Source organism: Rhinoderma darwinii, chromosome 5 (assembly GCF_050947455.1).
Source record: "Rhinoderma darwinii isolate aRhiDar2 chromosome 5, aRhiDar2.hap1, whole genome shotgun sequence".
NCBI lineage: Eukaryota > Metazoa > Chordata > Amphibia > Anura > Rhinodermatidae > Rhinoderma > Rhinoderma darwinii.
This window is the reverse complement of record NC_134691.1, coordinates 124056141-124077707: the sequence shown is the minus strand read 5'-3', so window position 1 is coordinate 124077707 and position 21567 is coordinate 124056141. Positions and strand designations below refer to the sequence as shown.

Sequence of the window (21567 nt, the reverse complement as noted above, 5' to 3'; positions counted from 1 at the left end):
TTGACTGTAAAGAGGATTATCATAAGGGCAGGTTTAAAACTCTTGCAGTTATACGTGCATCATATGTATAAACCAAAACCCCAACGGCTTAAGAGTAATAAAAACATGAATGACAAATTTCTTAAGGAATTTCACAAATAATGGGACATATTACTAAAATTGTTTCCAATATTTTGAAATATAGTAAACTGACAAAAATGTATAAAGCAATTAGTTGTTGCAAGTGGTATTGCGTGCAATATATTAGACATTTTTTAGCACAGTTGAGGAAATCAACACAATTTTCCATTTCCAACTCTATTTTTCTTTTTATAAATGGTTGATAACCCCCCCCCCCCCCCACAATCTTATATACTGATAAAGGCAAAGGGCCCTTAAATATTACTAATTGTGTTCTAATAAATATATATGTGTCTATTTGTCTATATTTATATGTTTATTATATATTTTCTTAATTGGATGTTTTTACTGTAAAAAGTTTGGTACAAGTCTTATCATTTTTGAATATCTATTCTGAGACCTAATTTTCCACCATAGTTGGAGATTCAGAGGTCACTTTAGCTTAGGGCCTGTTCACATTACCGTTAATTTCCGTTCCGGGGTTCCGCAGTTGACTACGCTATTGATTCCGTCGGAAAACCGGAAACCAGATGGAATGGTGACGAACGGAAAGCATTAGCGATGTTTCCGTCACCATTGAGATCAATGGTGACTGAAATGGAAGCTGTGCTGTCCGTTTCACTTTCCGTTGCGGGGTTCACCCGACGGAACCCTCCGATGGAACCCCGGAACGGAAATGAACGGTGATGTGAACAGGCCCTTAGCCATTTCTAGGGGATACAAGACATCTGGAGCCCTTGAGGCTGCTTTCAGTGATATACAGCAAGTAGCTGTTGGTGCATAGTTGCTGAATACGTACTCAAGGTCAGAAAACAGCAGAGTTTAAAAAAAAATCAGAATTGGACATGAATAATTTAATGAGTGGATTTGTCGACACAAAATTTCTTGTGAACCTGGTATATTATGATCTAAAACGATAAAAATGTATTAGTTGATGTCTATGTATTCTGTGTGTTTGTTTAGCTGTGTTTTATTCCTTTATATATTATGTTTTCCTTGCACGTTATAAATATTTACCACATTTTCCCTCTCATTGAATTCAAATGATTTTCAGATGCCAGAAATACACTTAATATTCAGGTTCCATATCATTACCATGTGATTATGACTGTTCATTTAGTCCTGTAAATAGAAACATAATTTCTGCTTTATTTGTCTTTGCTAGATTGACTCATACATTATTTGAAGGTGTTTATTGGTGGTAAGACAATTATCTTAGATAATAATACAATTCTGGTCAATAATATTTTATGATAAGCTGTATATGCCAGTTAAACAAAGAGTAATTGATGTAATGGAGAACACACAGATGTTCATTGGAAAAAGTGTGTAGAAAAAAATAAAATATGATAATTTACTTAAGTCAGTGGCTTACACAGAGGGTGGGGAGGGAGGGGGTCATAGTAAGGATAAGAATTTGGCCTTTTTCAATTGCTGCTTTACACCACCACAAAGACCACATTCCTAACCACCTGGGACAGGAGGACTTGGTGCCCCCATCCCGTTTGCATGGTTGTAGTATATTTTCTACTTGCTTGTTAACATTGCAGCATCTGTGGAGACCATATCACTGTGTATAGTAGTTGCTCACAACTTATCTAAATGGTGCACAAGACTAACCTGAATTGGGCCCCCTCTCTTCAGGGGTCTTACTGTAGCCACATGGGCTGCCTCTATGCTATGTACAAACTTGACTAAAGTAAAACTGTTTTTTGAAGGTAAACACATGGGTTTGTGGAGCGATATGATGCCAATGACAAATTTTCACCTTCTTACAAAGCTAGAGAAGCAGCAGACATACATTTGTCATTTAACCTTTACAGGAATGGTCTTATTTACAAGGGAAAATTTACATAAAATACAACAAAAGATCAAGTTGTCACAACCATGATGGAGACTAGCACTTGGTAGAGCAATTATTTTCGGTTGTCTGTGGAAACTGACTTTAGATTTGTCTGTGTTACACTATTTTCTGTTCTTCATGAATATGAAAGCTGAGCAATATCAAATAATATTGGAAAATTGTAGAAAGTTGGGGAAATTTAGTGGTGAGGAAAACTTTTGTGAATATTTTGAAAAGCAAAAAAAAACCAAACAAATGGTTTCTTGATCAAATCAATATTATTCTTCCGCTTTTGACACAATTTACTAATATGAGGTTATGTTATTATGGATGTACTGTATTATAATAAAACTTCGTTTTATAGAAATATCAGTTCTGCACAAAATATGCAGATAAAATCCAATCGGACAACAAACAACAAGATGGGTGGATACAGAAATCTGGGATCATTAAGAACATATGTCCATAATATAACCTCTTAGGGTTTTTTTTTTTGCGGGATGAGTTGTAGTTTTTTACTGCACCATTTTTTTGTACTGTATAATATACTGAAAAACTGGAAAAAACTTAATTCAATAGAAAAAAAACTGCGATGCCTCCATAGATTTTAAGGTTCTGTTTTTACACCATTCATCATGCAGTAAAAATTACATATCAACATGTCAATACCATTACAGCGATACCAAATTTATTTGTTTTCTTTTTATAATTTACTACAGAAAACTATTTGTTAAAAAAAAATTGGTGAGAGCCATAACTTTTTTTTTCCTGTCGATGGAGTGGTGTAAGGGCTTATTTTTGGTGGGATGATCCTTAGTATTTATTGTTTACATTTTGGGGTACATACAACTTTTAAATTTTTAGGAAGCTAAGGTGAGCAAAAAAATTTAATTCAATTTTTGTTTTTGACAGCGTACATACTGAGGGTTAAATACAGTTATATTAGAATAGAATATATTAGAATAGTTTGGACTTTAACTCCTTCCTGACACTTTTCGTAAGTATATGTCATGGAAAGCCAGTGCTTCCCACAAATTGTCGTATACTTACGACAAATGGATGGCACCGGCTCAGGAGCTGAGTTGGTGCCATCATCCCCGGATGTCAGCTGTATCTTACAGCTGACACCCTGCTGTAGTGGCAGCTACTGAAGTGAGCTCAAATCCCCGCCATTAACCCCTTAAATGAAGCGGTCAAAAGCGATCGCTGCATTTACGGTATTTGCAGCTCATCGGCACCCCAGCAATGAAATTGCCAGGGTGCCGGTGGCTGCAATGACAACTGTAGGCCTAATAGTGGCCTCTCAGTCTGCCAAGTATGGAGACCCTCCAGGCCCCTCTCAGAGGCGGGGCCTGAAAGGCTTCCATAGCTGTCGGCAAGATGGCGCCGGCTCAGGATATGACCTGGTGTCATCAGCGGTGGATGTCAGCTGTATGTTACAGCTGACATCCACCTGTAATGGCAGGAACTGGAGCTAGCTCAGATTCCTGCCATTAACCCCTTAGATGCAGCGATCGCTGCATCTTAGTGGTTGGCAGCAGATCAACAGCACTGCCCTGCAATCGCAGGGCTGCCGACTGCTGCTATGGCAACAGGAGGCCTAACAATGGCCTCCTGCTCTGCCATTACGGAAGCCGATTAGACCGTGCCCGGAGGCGAAGCCTAATCGGCATGCTGTCAGTGAATGACTGACAGATCTAATACATTGCACTACACAGGTAGTGCAGTGTATTAGAAAAAAAAATACGATAGTTGGACCTTCAAGTCCCCTAGTGGGACTAAAAGAAAAGTTGTAAAAAATATTATAAAAGTTTCAAGTAGTACAATAAAATACTATCGCCCTTTTTCCTTTATCAAGTCCTTTATTATTGAAAAAAATAAATAAACTATACATATTTGGTATCGCCATAAATATTATGTTATTTATTCCATGCGGTGAACGCCGTAAAAAAAATTATTAGAAAACAAATTCCAGAGTTTCTGTTTTTTGCTCACTTTGCCCTATAAAAATTAAAATAAGAAGTGATCAAAAAGTTGCATGTATCCAAAACTGGTACCTTTAAAAACAATAGCTCTTCTCGCAAAAAAACAAGCCCTCATAAAGCTCCGTCAACTAAAAAATGTAAAGGTTATGTTCCTCACAACATGGCAACAAAAAAAATACATTCTTTTTCTAAAAGTTATTTTATTGTGCAAAAAGTTGTAAAACATAAAAAAGTGCTATAAATTAGGTATCTGCAGAATCGTACTCACCCGCAGAATAAAGTTAACAAGTAATTTATAACGCATGGTACACGCTGTATAAAAAAAACTAAATAACTATGCCAGAATTGCTGTTTTTTGTTCACCTTGCCTCCTAAAAAATAGGATAAAAAGTGATCAAAATGTCACATGTACCCCAAAATGGTACCAATAATAACTATAGTTCGTCCCGCAAAAAAACAGCCCTCATACCACTACGTCTATGAAAAATTTAATTAGTTAAGGCTCCAATAAGTCAGGAAATAAAAAATATGCAATTGTGCAGGCGATTTATCAAGGCCCTAAAATTAGGGAAACAGGAAAGGTAGGGCCCAAACATATATGCTGGAAGCGAGGGTGCCCATATTATACCAGGACAACACTTCCCAGCAAAATTCCCCAAACTGCAAAGGTGCGGAGTGTGGACCAAAAAGGGGATAAGGAAGGATATTTATCAGTGCGACACTGGCCTGTGCAGAAAGGATTACTTCACAGCATAACAAATATCTATGGATTATTTTCTCATTTTTACATGTACCCCCACATTATAAACTGAAATACCAGTAAAACTCCAAACAAAACTACTACCAAGCAAAATCCACGCTCCAAAAACCAAATGGTGCTCCCTCTCTTCTGAGCTCTACAGTGCGCCAAAACAGCTGTTTACTTCCACATATATGGCATCGCCATAACCGGGAGAACCCTTTTAACAATTTTTGGGGTGTGTGTCTCTAGTGACAAGCTGGGCACGACATATTTGCCACTGAAATGGCATATCTAGGGAAAAATTGAAATTTTTACTTTGCACCATCCGCAGCTCAATCATTTATGGAAAAGACATGTGGGGTGTAAATGCTCACTACACCCCTTAATAAATGCCTTGAGGGCTGTAATTACCAACATGGGGTCACTTCTCAGGGGTTTCTTCTATTATTTCACATTAGAGCTCTGCAATTGTGAACCAATTGTGAAACAATACTGTGTAAATTGCCAAATTAGGTCTCAACTTCGCATGGTACTCTTTCACTCCTGAGCCGAATCGAATGTCCAGGCAAAAGATTAGGGCCACATGTAGGGTGTTTCTAAAACTGGGAAACACAGCATAATAATTAGCTGTCTTGTTACGTTGGCCCAAGCTCGGCACCACATATTGGCATATCTATGGAAAAAATCCCATTTTCACTGCAACATTGAGTGCACACTAATTTCTGCAAAACACCTGTGGGGTTAACATGCTCAGTACATAACTAGGTGAATACCTTGAGGGGTGTAGTTTCCAAAATGCGGTTACTTATGGGGGGTTTCCACTGTTTTGGTCCCACAGGGGCTTTGCAAATGCTACATAGCGACCAAAAACCAATCCAGCAAAATCTGCACTCCAAAAGCGAAATGGCGCTCCTTCCATTCTGAGCCCTACCGTGTGCCCAAAAAGCAGTTTATGACCACATATGGGGTATTGCCGTACTCGGGAGAAAATGCTTTACAAATGTTGGAGTGCTTTTTCTCCATTATTTTTGAAAATGAAAAATTTGGAGCTAAAGCTACGTCTTATTGGAAAAAATAAAATTTTTATTTTCACTTGCCAATTCAAAAAAAATCTTTATGAATTCCTCAAGGGGTGTAGTTTCCTAAATGGAGTCACTTTTTGGGCGTTTTCACTGTTTTGGTCCCTCAGGGGCTTTACAAATGCGGCATGGCCACCGCAAACCATTCCTGCTAAATTGGAGCTCCAAAAGCCAAATGGCGCTCTTTCCCTTCTAAGCCCTGCTGTTTGTCCAAACAGCCGTTTATGACCACATGTGGGGTACTGTTTTTCTCGGGAGAAATTGCTTTATAAATGTTGCAGTGCTTTTTCTCCTTTAGTCCCTGTGGAAATTAGAAAAAATTAGCTAAACCTACATTTTCTTTGAAAGCATGTAGATTTTCATTTTCACAGCCTACTTCCAATAATTCCTGCAAAATATCTGTGGGGTCAGAATGCTCACTATAATCCTAGATAATTTCCTCAAGGGGTGCAGTTTCCAAAATGGGGCCACTTGTGGAGGGTTTCTATTGTTTTGTTCGCTCAGGGGCTTTGCAAATGCGACATGGCCTCCGCAAACCATGCCTGCTAAATTTGAGCTCCAAAAGCCAAATGGCGCTCTTTCCCTTCTAAGCCCTGCTGTGTGTCCAAACAGCCATTTATGAGCACACGTGGGGTATTGTTTTACTCTAGAGAAATTGCTTTACAAATATTGCAGTGCATTTTCTCTTTTAGTCCTCGTGGAAATGAGAAAAAATTAGCTAAACCTACATTTTCTTTGAAAGAATGTAGATTTAATTTTCACGGCCTAATTCCAATAATTTCTGTAATAAACCTGCAGGGTCAGAATGCTCACTATACCCCTAGATAATTTCCATGAGGGGTGTAGTTTCCCAAATGGGGTCACTTTTGGGGGATTTCCACTGTTTTGGCACCGCAAGAGCCCTTCAAACCTGACATGGTGCCTAAAATATATTCTAATAAAAAGGAGGCAAAAAATTAACTAGGTACTCCTTTGATTCTGAGGCCTGTGCTTCAGTCCAGTAGCACACTACGGCGACATCTAGAATATTTCCTAAAACGGCAGATCCTGGGCAATAAATATTGAGTTGTGTTTCTCTGGTAAAACTGTGTTACAAAAAAATTTATTCAAAATAAATTTCTGCGAAAAAAAATAAAAATGAAATTTGTAAATTTCATCTCTACATTGGTTTAATTCCTGTGAAACGTCTAAAGGGTTAAGAAACTTTCTAAATGCTGTTTTGAATACTTTGAAGGGTGAAGTTTTTAAAATGGGGTTAGATATTGGAGATTTCTAATATATAAGGCCCTAAAAGCCACTTCACAAATGAACTGGTCCCTGAAAAAAAAGCCTTTTGAAATTTTCTTGAAAATGTGAGAAATTGCTGCTAAAGTTCTAAGCCTTGTAATGTCCTAGAGAAATTAAAGGATGTTCAAAAAATTATGCCAATCTAAAGTAGACATATGGGGGATGGTAATTACCAAAAATGTTGTGGGGTATAACAGCCTGTCTTACAAGCAGATACATTTAACCCCTTCCCGACATATGACATACAGTTACGTCATAGCCGGGAAGGCAAAGTATGGAGCGGGCTCACACAGTGAGCTCGCTCCATACGATGCCGGTGTCGGCTATATGTTACAGCCGACACTTCAGAGTAACTAGTGGCATCGTGCTTGAGCGCGATCTCGCTAGTATAACTAGTTAAATGCCGCGGTCAATACCGACCGCAGCATTTAAATCGTGAGAAAGATGGAGGCCGACCCCATCTAACAGCTCATTGTGCCCTCCGCAACGCAATCGCGGGGGGGGGGGGGATGGTTGCTATGGCTGCCTGGGGGCCTAATGAAGACCCCCAGGTCCGCCATCTTTGTACACCTATTAAGTCCTGCCTCTGGCAGGGCTTAATGGATGCCTGTCAGAATCACGATATACTGCAATACATTAGTATTGCAGTATATCGTGCAAGCGATCTAACGATCGCTGGTTGAAGTCCCCTAGAGGGACTAATAAAAAAAGTAAAAATGAGTTAAGCAAAGTTTTTTTTTGTGTAAAAAACCAAAAACAAAAATTACAAGTTCAAAAAACCCCCCTTTTCCCATTTGCCCCCTAGAGCATAGTAAAAAAATAAATAAATATACATAATTGGTATCGCCGCGTCTGTAAAAGTCTGAACTATTACAATATATCATTATTTAACCCGCACGGTGAACGCCGTAAAAAAAAAACTGTAAACGTCAGAATGTCTATTTTTTGGTCACCTAATCTCCCACCAAAAAATAAATAAAAAGTGATCAAACCGTCGCATTTACACCAAAATGAAATGGCATATCTAGGGAAAAATTGAAATTTTTACTTTGCACAATCCGCAGCTCAATCATTTATGGAAAAGACATGTGGGGTGTAAATGCTCACTACACCCCTTAATAAATGCCTTGAGGGCTGTAATTACCAACATGGGGTCACTTCTCAGGGGTTTCTTCTATTATTTCACATTAGAGCTCTGCAATTGTGAACCAATTGTGAAACAATACTGTGTAAATTGCCAAATTAGGTCTCAACTTCGCATGGTACTCTTTCACTCCTGAGCCGAATTGAATGTCCAGGCAAAAGATTAGGGCCACATGTAGGGTGTTTCTAAAACTGGGAAACACAGCATAATAATTAGCTGTCTTGTTACGTTGGCAGCAATTTCCCACATTTTCAAGAAAATTTCAAAACTACAGCTTATCCCACAAAAAATAAGCCCTCATGCCACTTAATCAACGGAAAAATAAAAAAGTTATGGCTCTCGGAATTTGGCGACACAAAATAAATTTTCTTTTTTACACTTAGGTTTTTAATTGTAAAAGTAGTAAAATATAGAAACAATATATACCCGCAGAATAAAGTTAACATGTTGTTTTAATTACACAGTGAATTCCGTAAAAACAGCGCGCAAAAAACCATGGAGGAATTGCTGTTTTTTTTCATTTTCTACCCCACAAATATTTTTTTTCCCGTTTTCTAGTACATTATACGGCAAAATAAATGATGCTACGAAAAACTACAACTCGTCCTGCAAAAATCAAGCCCTCATAGTACTATATCGATGGAAAAATAAAGATGCTTCTGGAATGTGGAGAGGAAAAATCTAAAATGAAAATCTGAAAGTTGTTTACGTCAGGAAGGGGTTTTATTTAGAAAAATGCTAATTTTTGCAATTTTTCACTACATTTTGGTGTTTTTCACAATTAAATACTAAATGTATCAAGCAAATTTTAACAGTTACATAAAGTCCAATGTATCACGAGAAAACAATCTCAGAATTCCTTGAATAGGTAAAAGCATTCTGAAGTTATTACCACATAAAGTGAAGCATGTCAGATTTGAAAAATTATGCTCTGTGAGGAAGGTCAAATGTGGCCAAAGCGGGAAGGGGGTCAAACCCCGCCCAATCCCCGTCCATACACACAAAGTTCAGCCCACACAGTTTCATGCTTCCCTAGTGCCTCTACACAGTATAATGCCCCCATAGAACCACCCACACAGTATGACACCATAGCTGCCCCCACACAGTATAATTCCCCATAGTGCCTTCTACACTGTTTAATGCTAAATAGCTGCCCCCACACAGTATAATGCCACCATAGAACCCCACACACAGTATAATGACACCACAGTTGCCCCCAAACAGTATAATGGCCCATAGTGCCTGCCTCACAGTATAATGCTAAATATCTTCCCCCACACAGTATAATACCCCCATAGCTGCTCAAATTTCAGTATAATGCCCACACAAAATGCCCTCAATACAGTATAGTGCTGCAACCATACAGTATAATGCCCCAAAAGCCGCCCCATACAGTATAATGCCCCCTTAGCTGATACCATACAGTATAATGCCCCCATACAGTATAATGCCACCTTAGCTGCCACCATACAGTATAATGCCCCAATAGTGCCTAATAAAAATTATAAAATACAACTCACTTAGCCCCGTTCCCTTGACGAGTGGAGGAGATCCCTCTGCTCCGTGCTATGGGTGGCTGGTCCCAGACAGGTATGATGACGTCACTGCATTGTGCCGGTCTCTGCCGAACCATTCACGGATGGCGTTACATAGAGAAAATTGAAGCAGGGAACTCCCTGCTTCACTTCTGGATTCAACTGTTTTGGATTCAACTGAGGACGCAGTTAAAGTTGAGACATACCACCGACCGCCTGGGACAGCTGGACACCGCCTGGAATCCGGTACTGTCCCACTGAATCCGGGACGGTTGTGAGGTATGCCAGATACCACCAAAAAAATCTTAATGTAGACTTTTATTTTCACCCTTTAGTGACCAGCCTATATTGGTCTTGATGACCAATAGTTATTTTCCGTTTTTTTATCTGCGCAATTCGAAATTCATAACTTTTTTATTCTTCTATAGAAATAACCACGTGAGGGCTTATTTTTTGTGGGACAAGTTGTATTTTTGAATGGCACCATTTTATTGCTAAACTTTTTTTTAATTTTTTTTGGGGGATAATGAAAAAAAAGGTCGAATTATGCCTTACCGATAATTCGGTTTTCATGAGCTCACCATGACAGCACCAACACCAGAGAGATTGCCCCTTAACCCAGGAACAGGAAACACAGAGGTTAAAAGCCCCCTCCCCCTTCCTGTGGCCCCAGTTTTTCCCAGCTCATTTAAGGCTATCAGGGAATTGATACAAGTATACATTTAAAAAAAAGAATGTATCAAGTGGGAGGGAAATAAACGGTGCTGTATGGTGAACTCATGAAAACCAAATTATCGGTAAGGCATAATTCTACCTTTACATATTGTCACCATGACAGCACCAACACCGGAGAGGTGCCAAATCAAAAAGAAATTAGGGAGGGGCAACAGCCTGCAGAACTTTGCGCCCAACAGCTAGATCTGAATATGAATCTATATGTAATTTGTATTGTTTGAAGAAGGTAGCTGCTTTACAAATCTGCTCTAGTGATGCAGAGAACTTCTGAGCCCATGAGACCGACTCTGCTCGAGTGGAATGAGCTTTGAGAGCCTCTGGAGGATCCTTCCCTAAATTTTTATAGGCCACACAGATGGCTATTTTCAGCCAACGTGCTATAATTCCTTTAGAGGCTTTCTTGCCTTTGTTGGCTCCTTGAAACTGTAAAAATAAATTTTGATCCTTTCTTAAAGGCTTGGTTAGCTGACGGTAAATCAAAATTATACATCTAACGTCCAGAGTATGGAATTATTTTCCCCACTAGACTTAGGATTGTTGCAAAATGATGGAAAAAATTATGTCTTGTAATCTGTGAAAATCTTAGTAAGAAAGGCTGGATCTATCCTTAGAGTAACCATGTCTTCTGAGATAACTAGAAAAGTTCTTGGATGAAAAGTGCTCGTAGCTCACCCACCCTCCTGGCCGAAGTAATGGCTACCAAAAAGGCGGTTTTTAAGGTGATTAACCTAATAATAGAGTCTGAAAGTGGTTCAAACAGACTTTTCGATAGGGCCGATAGGACTAGGTTTAAATACCAAAGAGGTGTTAGATTTCTAATTCTGGGTTTTAACGTGGACACCGCCCTGCAGAATCTTATTATCCAAGAATGACTGGCTAACTGGGTGTCAAACATGCAACCTAAAGCTGATATCTGCACTTTAAGAGTGCTGAGGGAAAGGCCTTTTTCAAACCCAGCCTTGAGAAAATCCAAGATTTGAGGAATGTTAGGATTTAATGAATCAGGTTGGTGTGGGCCACACCAAGACAGAAACTTTTTCCAATATTTTTGGTAAATTTTTAGTGTAATACTTTTCCTTGAAGCAAGTAGAGTGTTGATTACATTTGAAGATAGGCCCTTTTTTGTTAGGACTGTCCCTTCAGCTTCCAGGCCGTCAGATGCAGATTTTGTAGGTTCGGGTGAAACAGGGGACCTTGTAGCAGAAGATCCTCCCTCAGAGGAAGCAACACAGGGGCCTCGACTGACAATAATTTTAGGAGGGTGATCCAGCTTCTTTTGGGCAGTATGGGGCAATGAAGATGACCTAGAGACCTGCCTTCTGAATTTTTTGGAGGAACCTTGGTATTAATGGCAGAGGTGGGAAGGCATATGCCAGCCAAAAGTTCCAACTCTGTGCTAAGTCATCTACAGATGATGCTTTGTCTCTTGAATCTAGCTTGCATTTTTTTTTTTACTTTGCTGTTGTTGCTTGAGGCAAATAGATCCACTTCCGGAAGGCCCCAGCTGCTGGTCAGAAAATGGAAGATTTCTGGATTTAATGACCACTACCCTGGATCCAGATGTGTCCAGCTCAAGAAATCCGCTATTTGGTTTTCTTTCCCTTTCAGTTGAACCGCTGCGTTTGACAGGACTCTTGACTCGGCCCTTTGAAAAATGTTTCCTGATAGGAATTGAAGGAGTTTGTGCCTTGTCCCACCTTGATGTCTTAGGAATGCTACTGCTGAGGAATTCAGCAATATTCATTGTGCACCTTATTGCATCTAATAGTATACCGGTATCTTCAGCCGAAAAATAAAACTTCCTAAATTCCTCAGATTTCGGTCTTAAGGGGACTTCCCCTTCTTCAAAATACTCAGTTACTAGAGTTTCCAGATCTGAGTCTTGTTCCGACTCTGATGAAACCACCATTCTTGTTTTTTATACTGGTGGTGGGGCACAAGGCCCTGGTAAATTTAAAGCCAAAATTGATGATTGTACTTCTTGTTTCGCTACCTGTCTTATTTCCTATGAAATTTGTACTCTCTCCTAACGTATGATTTAAGCCGTACAGTCGTTACAAAGTGTTTTTTTGTAGTCAGGTGGAAGTTTTTTGGTGCATATTGCTAATTTTAAGGACTTGGATTTAGCTTTTGCGGAAGGAGTCTTATCGCTTTAGAAAAAGAATGACAAAGCCTCCTTTAGTAACTACATTCCAACATTAACATTGTAAAACATATTCCCCCCTAGGCTCCACATAATCAGGGTGCTGGGAAACCTGGCCGTCAGAAGTAGACATCTTGACACAGACTAAGCAAAGCGAAAATGTCACTTTAAATACCTTTAGATATTGATGACGTCACCGCGTCCACCACCAGGTACTGCCCCCTCCATCCACATTTCCATTTAAAACCGGCACCAAAGACCAAGCGGTTCCGGCCACCACGACATCCTGACGTCGCTAGCTGATGACATGCCTCAGCGCCGACATTCCCACTGCGCCGTAAGTGACGTCGGATATAAATGACGCGTCAAACGTTTACCGGGCGCCACCTTTCATAGACGCTGCGTTCAACCCCCAGGAGAGCTGTGCAGAAGAGAGCAGGTCTTCATGGCTGCTGGACGGCGTGGGAGCGGGATTAAGGTGAGTTTGAATAGTTTTTTGTTTTTTTTTAATTGTAATAAAAGTGTGTGCCATTATCTACGGGGGGACTTTATCTACAAGGGGGACTTTATCTACGGGGGGGACTTTGTCTACACGGGGGGGCCTTTATCTACAAGGGGGACTTTATCTACACGGGGGGGGGGCTTTATCTACGGAGGGGGGACTTTGTCTACACGTTGGGGGCTTTATCTACGGAGGGGGGACTTTGTCTACACGGGGGGGGGGGATTTATCTACGGAGGGGGGACTTTGTCTACACGGGGGGGGGGCTTTATCTCCGGGGGGGACTTTGTCTACAAGGGGGACTTTATCTACACGGGGGGGCTTTATCTACGGAGGGGGGACTTTGTCTACACGGGGAGCTTTATCTACGGAGGGGGGACTTTGTCTACATGGGGGGGGGCTTTATCTACGGGGGGACTTTATCTACGGGGGGTGTCTATCTACAGGGGGCTATATACTGGAATGGGCTATCTATGGAGCACCATATACAGGGGTGGGCTATAGCTACAGGGGGGGCTATATAGTATATAGCCCCCCTGTATATAGTCCCCTTGTAGATATAGCCCACCCCTGTAGAGATAGCCCACCCCTGTAGATATAGCCCACTCCTGTAGATATAGCCCACCCCTGTAGATATAGCCCACGACTGTAGATATAGCCCACCCCTGTAGATATAGCCCACCCCTGTAGATATAGCCCACCACTGTAGATAGTCCCCCTGTAGATATAGCCCACCCCTGTATATAGTAGCCCACAAATAGCTCCCCCTATAGTGCTCCACAGAAAGCCCACCCCTGTATATAGCCCCCCTGTACATATAGTCCACCCCTGTATATAGTGCTCCACAGAGAGCCCACCCCTGTATATCGTACATACAGGGGTGGGCTATCTAGTGGAGCACTATATACAGGGGTGGACTATATGTACAGGGGTGCTATATACAGGGGTGGGCTATCTGTGAAACACTATATACAGGGGTGGACTATATGTGGAGCACTATATACAGGGGTGGACTATATGTGGAGCACTATATACAGGGGTGGGCTATATCTACAGGGGGGCTACATACAGGGTTGGGCTATCTGTGGAGCACTATATACAGGGGTAGGCTATATCTACAGGGGGGCTATATACAGGGATGAGCTATATCTACATGGGGGCTATATACAGGGGTGGGCTCGCTGTGGAGCACTATATACAGGGGTGGGCTATATATACAGGGGGCTATATACAGGGTTGAGCTATACGTGGAGCACTATATACAGGGCTGGGCTATATCTACAGGGGCTTTATACAGGGGTGGGCTATCTGTAGAGCACTATAGGGGGAGTTATTTGTGGGACACTATATACAGGGGTGGGCTATATAGGGGCACTATCTACAGGGGGCTCTATGGCAGGCACTATCTACAGGGGGCACAGTGTGTGTGTGTGGGACACGGTGTGTGGTGCTATTATAATTAGAGGTACAGTGTATGGTGCTATTATATTTAGGGGCGTAGTGTGTGGTATAATGATAGCTTTATCTTTATTTATAGGTGCAGAAAGGTTGGAAAAGTGAGAAGCTGAAGACATGTGAGCGGCAAACTGCAGAAATGGGCTGTGACCGGGAGAATTCATCATAGAGGTCTGGACCGGATGGAGAAAAATAACTAGAATCTGAGACGTCACCGGTGAGTCACTTAATGTAAATCTTCATTCTGCCTCTAATCAGCACTGTAGTCACTGTATGATCTGCAGCGAGATGGTGGTATGATTGATAGGATTTATTTTTGTGAAACAGCATCTCCCAGCATATCCTTACCATTGTTCGCGCCATGCTGGGAGCTGTAGCTTTACGCCGTACACACCTATACAGCAGGGGTTGCACTAAATTGACCTGTATTTGTGCTGGTGCTGTATATATGTACTGAGCTTGGTTCTGGGGCTGTGTTTATGTACTAAGCACTATTCTGGTGTTGTGTATAGAACTATATTGCTTGTAAAATGTACAAATGTTTTTATGCTCGCGTTACATAAAAAGAAATGTGGAAAAGAAATGACACGTCGATTGGTAAAGAAAACAAACACGGCGAGGGGGAAGGAGATGTCGGGAAAGAGGTTGGGGGGGGGGCGCCAAACTGAATCTTTGCCCCGGGTGCTGGAGAACCTAGCTACGCCTCTGCTATCTATCTATCTATCTATGGTACAAAAAATAGGCAGCACTCCGTTCAAGTAAAGGTGAAAAAGAGGGTACTTTATTGTCCCATAAACAGCAACGTTTCAGCTCCTTCCACTGGAGCCTTTCTCAAGCAACTAACATGTGATTGATACAGTGTATAAATCCTAGTGTCAATCAACAATCAATAAAAGAGCAATAAGGTCAGAGCATATAAAAATACATGAATAAAAAAGGAAATTTCAAAGCAACACACATCATTACAAAAAGTGCAAACACGTCATGTACAATTAATATGGATACTAAAAAGTACAGAATCTCAAAGCAGCAATCTCTTTAAAGTCCCAATGTATACAAGTGGGAACATCTGTGAAGTGCATATGTGCATAATATAAATAATTAAAAACGGAGATCAACTCATCAAGCCTCCTCATCGCGGCGCCGCCATTAAGGAAATCAGAGAGCGCAACTGCGCATGCGTGAAGAATTAAAACGCGTCTAGGGCATCAGAGATATCTGAATGACGCCCAACATCCAGGATGCAGACGCGGCCATCTTACATGTGGGAACAACAGGGAAATCGTGTTGAATGTGACGTAAGAACAATAATATATCAATAATTTCCATAAATAGATCCCTTAAAGTGCATGTGCAGTGTACATATGTAGTGTACCTAAAGATTATAAAAAGAAAGGAAAACGGGTGTACCGCGTAGTGAGAATGTAAGTCTGAACACAGACAGCGACCTCTACAGTAAATAAAACAGAATGCAAGTGTCAGCTAAATTAAGAATGGTAAATGGAAATTAAAGAGAAAGACAGATTAATTTGACTGTATCCTTCGAACTAGCCGAACCAAACTTTTCATAAGTTCGCTCATCTCTAGTCTTAATGTAGATTTTTCTCTTAGTTACCTAGTGTGAAGGATATTGGCCTTTTCCTTTTCTCGGATGTATCCATGTTAGTACTTGATGTTTTTTCATTGGTATACATACATGATATTTTTTAATATTTACAGATATTTTATTTGTTTTTCAGATTCTCTCATGTTATGTTGAAGATCACCTCTGGAGTTACAAGTCATCACGAATTTCTATATAATAAACTAAGCATTTTTCTCAAAATTTTCTATGATGTATTGTGTCTTTGGGCATCATATGAGATATTTTTTAATGGTTTTATTATCTATTTATACCAGTTCTATTTGGGTCTCACATAGTGGGTGCTCGCTCTTTTGTCCCTTTTTTTCTTTCTACAATTGCAGTTATTTTTTGGACAGACTATTATAAACAATTTATATATATATAGGATTTTGGGGTTACATTGCAGCACATAGATGCATTTTGTATCTTTGGTGCCTGTACTCCCTGTGCCCTATTTTGACAGAAGGATACAGTCAAATCAATCTGTCTTTCTCTTTAATTTCCATTTACCATTCTTAATTTAGCTGACACTTGCATTCTGTTTTATTTACTGTAGAGGTCGCTGTCTGTGTTCAGACTTACATGCTCACTACGCGGTACACCCGTTTTCCTTTCTTTTTATAATCTTTAGGTACACTACATATGTACACTGCACATGCACTTTAAGGGATCTATTTATGGAAATTATTGATATATTATTGTTCTTACGTCACATTCAACACGATTTCCCTGTTGTTCCCACATGTAAGATGGCCGCGTCTGCGTCCTGGATGTTGGGCGCATGCGCAGCCGTCATTCAGATATCTCTGATGCCCTAGACGCGTTTTAATTCTTCACGCATACGCAGTTGCGCTCTCTGATTTCCTTATTGGCGGCGCCGTGATGAGGAGGCTTGATGAGGTGATCTCCGTTTTTAATTATTTATATTATGCACATATGCACTTCACAGATGTTCCCACTTGTATACATTGGATACTTTAAAGAGATTGCTGCTTTGAGATTCTGTACTTTTTAGTATCCATATTAATTGTACATGACGTGTTTGCACTTTTTGTAATGATGTGTGTTGCTTTGAAATTTCCTTTTTTATTAATGTATTTTTATATGCTCTGACCTTATTGCTCTTTTATTGATTGTTGATTGACACTAGGATTTATACACTGTATCACTCACATGTTAGTTGCTTGAGAAAGGCTCCAGTGGAAGGAGCTGAAACGTTGCTGTTTATGGGACAATAAAGTACCCTCTTTTTCACCTTTACTTGAACGGAGTGCTGCCTATTTTTTGTACCATATACAATTGGGATCTTCGTCTGCTCTCGTTGGCTTGCACCCACACTATACCGGTGCTGCTGGATCTATTCGTCTATCTATCTATCTATCTATCTATCTATCTATCTATCTATCTATCTATCTATCTATCTATCTATCTATCTATCTTATTGTGGAGCTTATACTGTCTATATCTGAACCAAAAAAGAGACTATTACCTATATAGAAGTGAATTGGACATTCATAGACCTCTGCACAGACTACTGATGTATAACATGTAACAAATCCTTTCTTTCTGTTTCTCCTTTAATACTGTTATTCATTAAATTGACCAATATATAATAACCAAATCTTTTATTTTATCCCAGCCCAACCCCCCCCCCACTGCCTAAATAACCCAGTAACTCCCACTCTCACCCACCTACTTAACCCCTACAGAAGCACACTGGTTGAATAAAAAGTTGCATTTGTCTGTACTTCTTGGTTATATTCGTTTTCTTTCTAAGTTCTACTAATTCCTGGCAGAGGACTAATAGTCTAATCTACTGTTGTTGCACAGTGGCCCTATACTGTCCATGTCTGCCCCTGTCCAAGACCCTAAATTACTAGAGATCATGAAGGCTTAAATCCAATGGATGCACATCCAAGAAGGTGATACATTTTGTCAGCCTTGCCTTGGGAAAACTTTTTCAAAAGTATAATTTCACCAATCACCTAAACCTAATTAGAATCAAACCTGATCTATGGTAGACCAGCAAAGACTCTCCAGACATCAGCTAGTGTTTTTTATACAGTAAGTTGATTTCCACCCTGCTACTGTACTGTTAGGATTTTAATGCATTGTTAGTGATTATCTAAACAGAAAAGCAGTGAAAGTTCTAGCAATTTATTTGAGCTTTAAAATTCTAAAAGATGTTTGAGTATTGAACTAGAATCATGTAGCAATACAGGGGATGGGGTGAAGAAAATGAATTACAATATAAAATGTCACAATCTAAAATCACACGGTTAAAGGGCAGAAAATAAGCAGAGTAATAACATCATAAATCCAGAGAGGTTAAGAGAAAATGAAATATTAACCAAGAAGTAGAAATTATGTATTGAATTCCTATAACTACAAATGAATTTAGAGTCCTTCACAAAAAGTTACAGTAAATGCTTATGTTTAGTGAAATAGGATCTAATAAACCTTTAGTTCCTGCGCAACAGAGATCAATGACATTTGTTAAAACACTTGTTAATGGAAAAGTTGCCAGATTTTCCATGTGTTACATTTTAACTAAATAAAGCATAATTACAATTAATTAAAGTTGAAGGAGTTCATAAAAAAATGGGAATTTAAAATAGGACACAATTACATTCAAGTTGCATCTCTTTTGGGACTGCAATCTAAATTCCATGTCTATGAGTTATGGAGAGAAATTAATAATGCACGAGAAGTAGTGGATAATGGAGTGCCAAAAGACCAAGAAACGGAGCAAATGTCATACAGGACAGAATGAAGACCATAACCTTGTTCTTGAACTTAGTTGCTAATATTGAAAAAGGGACAAGGATCTCTTTTCCAATTTTTTGGGCCCCTCTTTACATTAAACTGCTAATAGAAAAATGGAGAGGAGTTATGAGGAATGGAAGTTCTCAGAAACCAAAAACTTGGATGACATCCAGATTCGGACTGGCCCACCGGAGGACTCCTCCGGTGGCCCAGGCTCCGACCAATGAAATGGTTGCATCCTGCTGGTTGTGGATGAATCAGCATCTCAGTGGCACCGGGAGTCGGCCAAGCTGGGAGATGCTTGCGCCTGTAACTGTGTTTTCCCTGGCTACTGTGTACCGCTACGTGCGGCTATAAACTCTGCTTTTAAGCATCGCACTGGTTGACTTATCTTTAGCCAAACAGTGCTATGCTTGTTTCTGCTCCGCCCCCCGACTTAACTGCTCAAGTCAGTGCAGTCTGGTGGTGCCGCGCAGGAGTCAGGAAGGACTCCATTTCCTGCAATAGGTGATTCATCAGCATTTATTCATTATAAATGGCTGCACTATGCCCTGCTCTGAAGTGGTGGGCCTCAAGCAGTGTATGGAGCCCCCCACACAACCCCCCCTATCCCACTACAACCATCCCCTCCCCTACCAACCCCCCCAGCCCTCTACAACACCCTCTCCCCAGCCCACTATAACCCCTCCATCCCCCAGCTTACTACAACCCCCCCACAACAAACGTCATATTTTCTAAGGGATATTAGGGTACGTTCACAAAGGGTGGATATGCTGTGTAAAAGGTACACAGCGTATCCCCCTGGTGACCGTACGGAATTCCGGGGTGAAAAACCGCACCAAATTGTGCAGAATTAGCCAGCCTCCAGGGTTTCATCCCTATGTGATCACTGCTACAGCCTGTGATTGGCTGCATGAGTAACATGCGATGACACATCATCCCAGGAGCCCGGCCTATAGAACGTCAGAGGTAAGTATAAGATTTTTAATTTTTTTTATAAGTTGTGTTATGGTATAAATATATGTATAATGTATCTGGGGCTCCAAGGAGTGAAAGGTTATAAAGGAGAACATGTGTTACAATAGAATGAATATTTTAGAAAGGTTAAGAGAGGAAATAGTTTGCAGCTGCTTTGCCGTCCCTTGAAATTGCAAACAGATGGTGGTCAATCACTTGACCACCCCCTAAGCATAAAGGAAACCTAAGGGAATACCTGGTGCTCCGCCAATGAGTTTTATGGGAAAGAAGGATGTAAGGATTGAATATACAGATGACTCATATGTTATGGAATGTTCTTTGTTCGTCTGATGCTATAAATACGAGCACTGTGGTTAAATAAAGTCAGAAGGATTTTTACCTTGAGAAACGTCTCAGTGTATCTGTTGCTTCTCCGAGCTCGCACCCCCCCCCCCTGATTTGAACCTGCATGGAGATCAAGGCGTAACGTGACCTCATTGCGATCACAGAAATTGGCGCCCGAAACAGGGACTTGACCAGAAGGACGGCACCCCACCTAGGGGATCTCCCGGGACTTGAATGGCGACCTCACGGACGAAGGAACGTGCAGACCACTGCTGCAGCAAGGTAAGAAGACTTAATTCTTACAAACTCTGCTCTGCACCTTCCTGTCTGGTAGGTCACCTTCCCGGTAGTACTCCTGAGGGATAGAGGGGCCACATGAGGGTATTTTTAGTGTAAAAATCTGGTCAAGTCTATATGTAATCCTACCCTCAGGATAAAGTGCCTGATCTCCATGGCAGTATTTGTATGAATGTTGTAGAAACCCAGTTTTGTGTCACAAATGCATTTTAGAATAAGGAAATTGTTTTTGGAAAAAACTTCCGATAATCCGGCAAATTACCAGAAACATGTGTACATGCTTCAGGTGACTACGGGGATTATGATAGGCTAAATTTAAGCCCGGAAATCGAAAATTTTGTGCAATCTGATAATCCGGAAAAATGCCGAAAATGTGTGTACAGCATTGAGGTACTTGCAGAGATTATCATGCACTGATTTTCAGCTCAAAATTCCAGAATTTTGTGCAATCTGATAATCCGGCATGTCAAAAGAACAGCTTGATTTTACGTTTGCCTTGTTATTTGGATTAGGAATATTCTTATGGTGCGGAGGGCACGTACTCGAGTGGTGTCTCAGACGAGGAAAGTAAGCTAGTTATAAAAGGACTGTGAAAGGGGAAGATTCTCTGGCCAGAGTAGAAAAGTAAGTACGGAAACTAGAACTGTCTAAAATAGATGAGAAAGAAATTCATCTGTCAGTAGCTAAAATCTGTAACAAAATAAGAAGTATCAAGGGGATAAGTAACTGTCGAAAATAGGCAAGAAAGAAATTTGTTTATCAGGAAAACTACCCCTTGAATTACTTAGGGTGTGCCAAAAAAGGCCACCACTTACAGTCACAAGATGAGGAACTTGGTGTTCCTATTAAGAAGTTTCGAGGGGATAAGTAACTGTCTAAAATAGGTGAGAAAGAAATTCACCTATCAGGAAAATTACCCCCTACATAACTTAGGGTCTGCCCATAGGCGACCACTTATAACTAGTGAACAATGGGGAACTTGGTGTTCCTATTACGAGATGAGCACCCA

General features: G+C 40.5%; 1 protein-coding gene and 1 long non-coding RNA gene across 2 annotated transcripts in view; both read right to left on the bottom strand.

Annotated features, from left to right (window-relative positions):
• The window catches only part of DOK6 (docking protein 6), a 600408-nt gene that overhangs the window by 39912 nt on the left and 538929 nt on the right, over nt 1-21567 (bottom strand). The gene's annotated exons all lie outside the window — the stretch shown is intronic.
• LOC142652708 (uncharacterized) overlaps nt 1140-21567 on the bottom strand; it is a 31632-nt gene continuing 11204 nt past the window's right edge. Inside the window, exon 3 of the long non-coding RNA XR_012847895.1 lies at nt 1140-1242. This is a non-coding gene — a long non-coding RNA (uncharacterized LOC142652708). The remainder of the gene's footprint in view (nt 1243-21567) is intronic.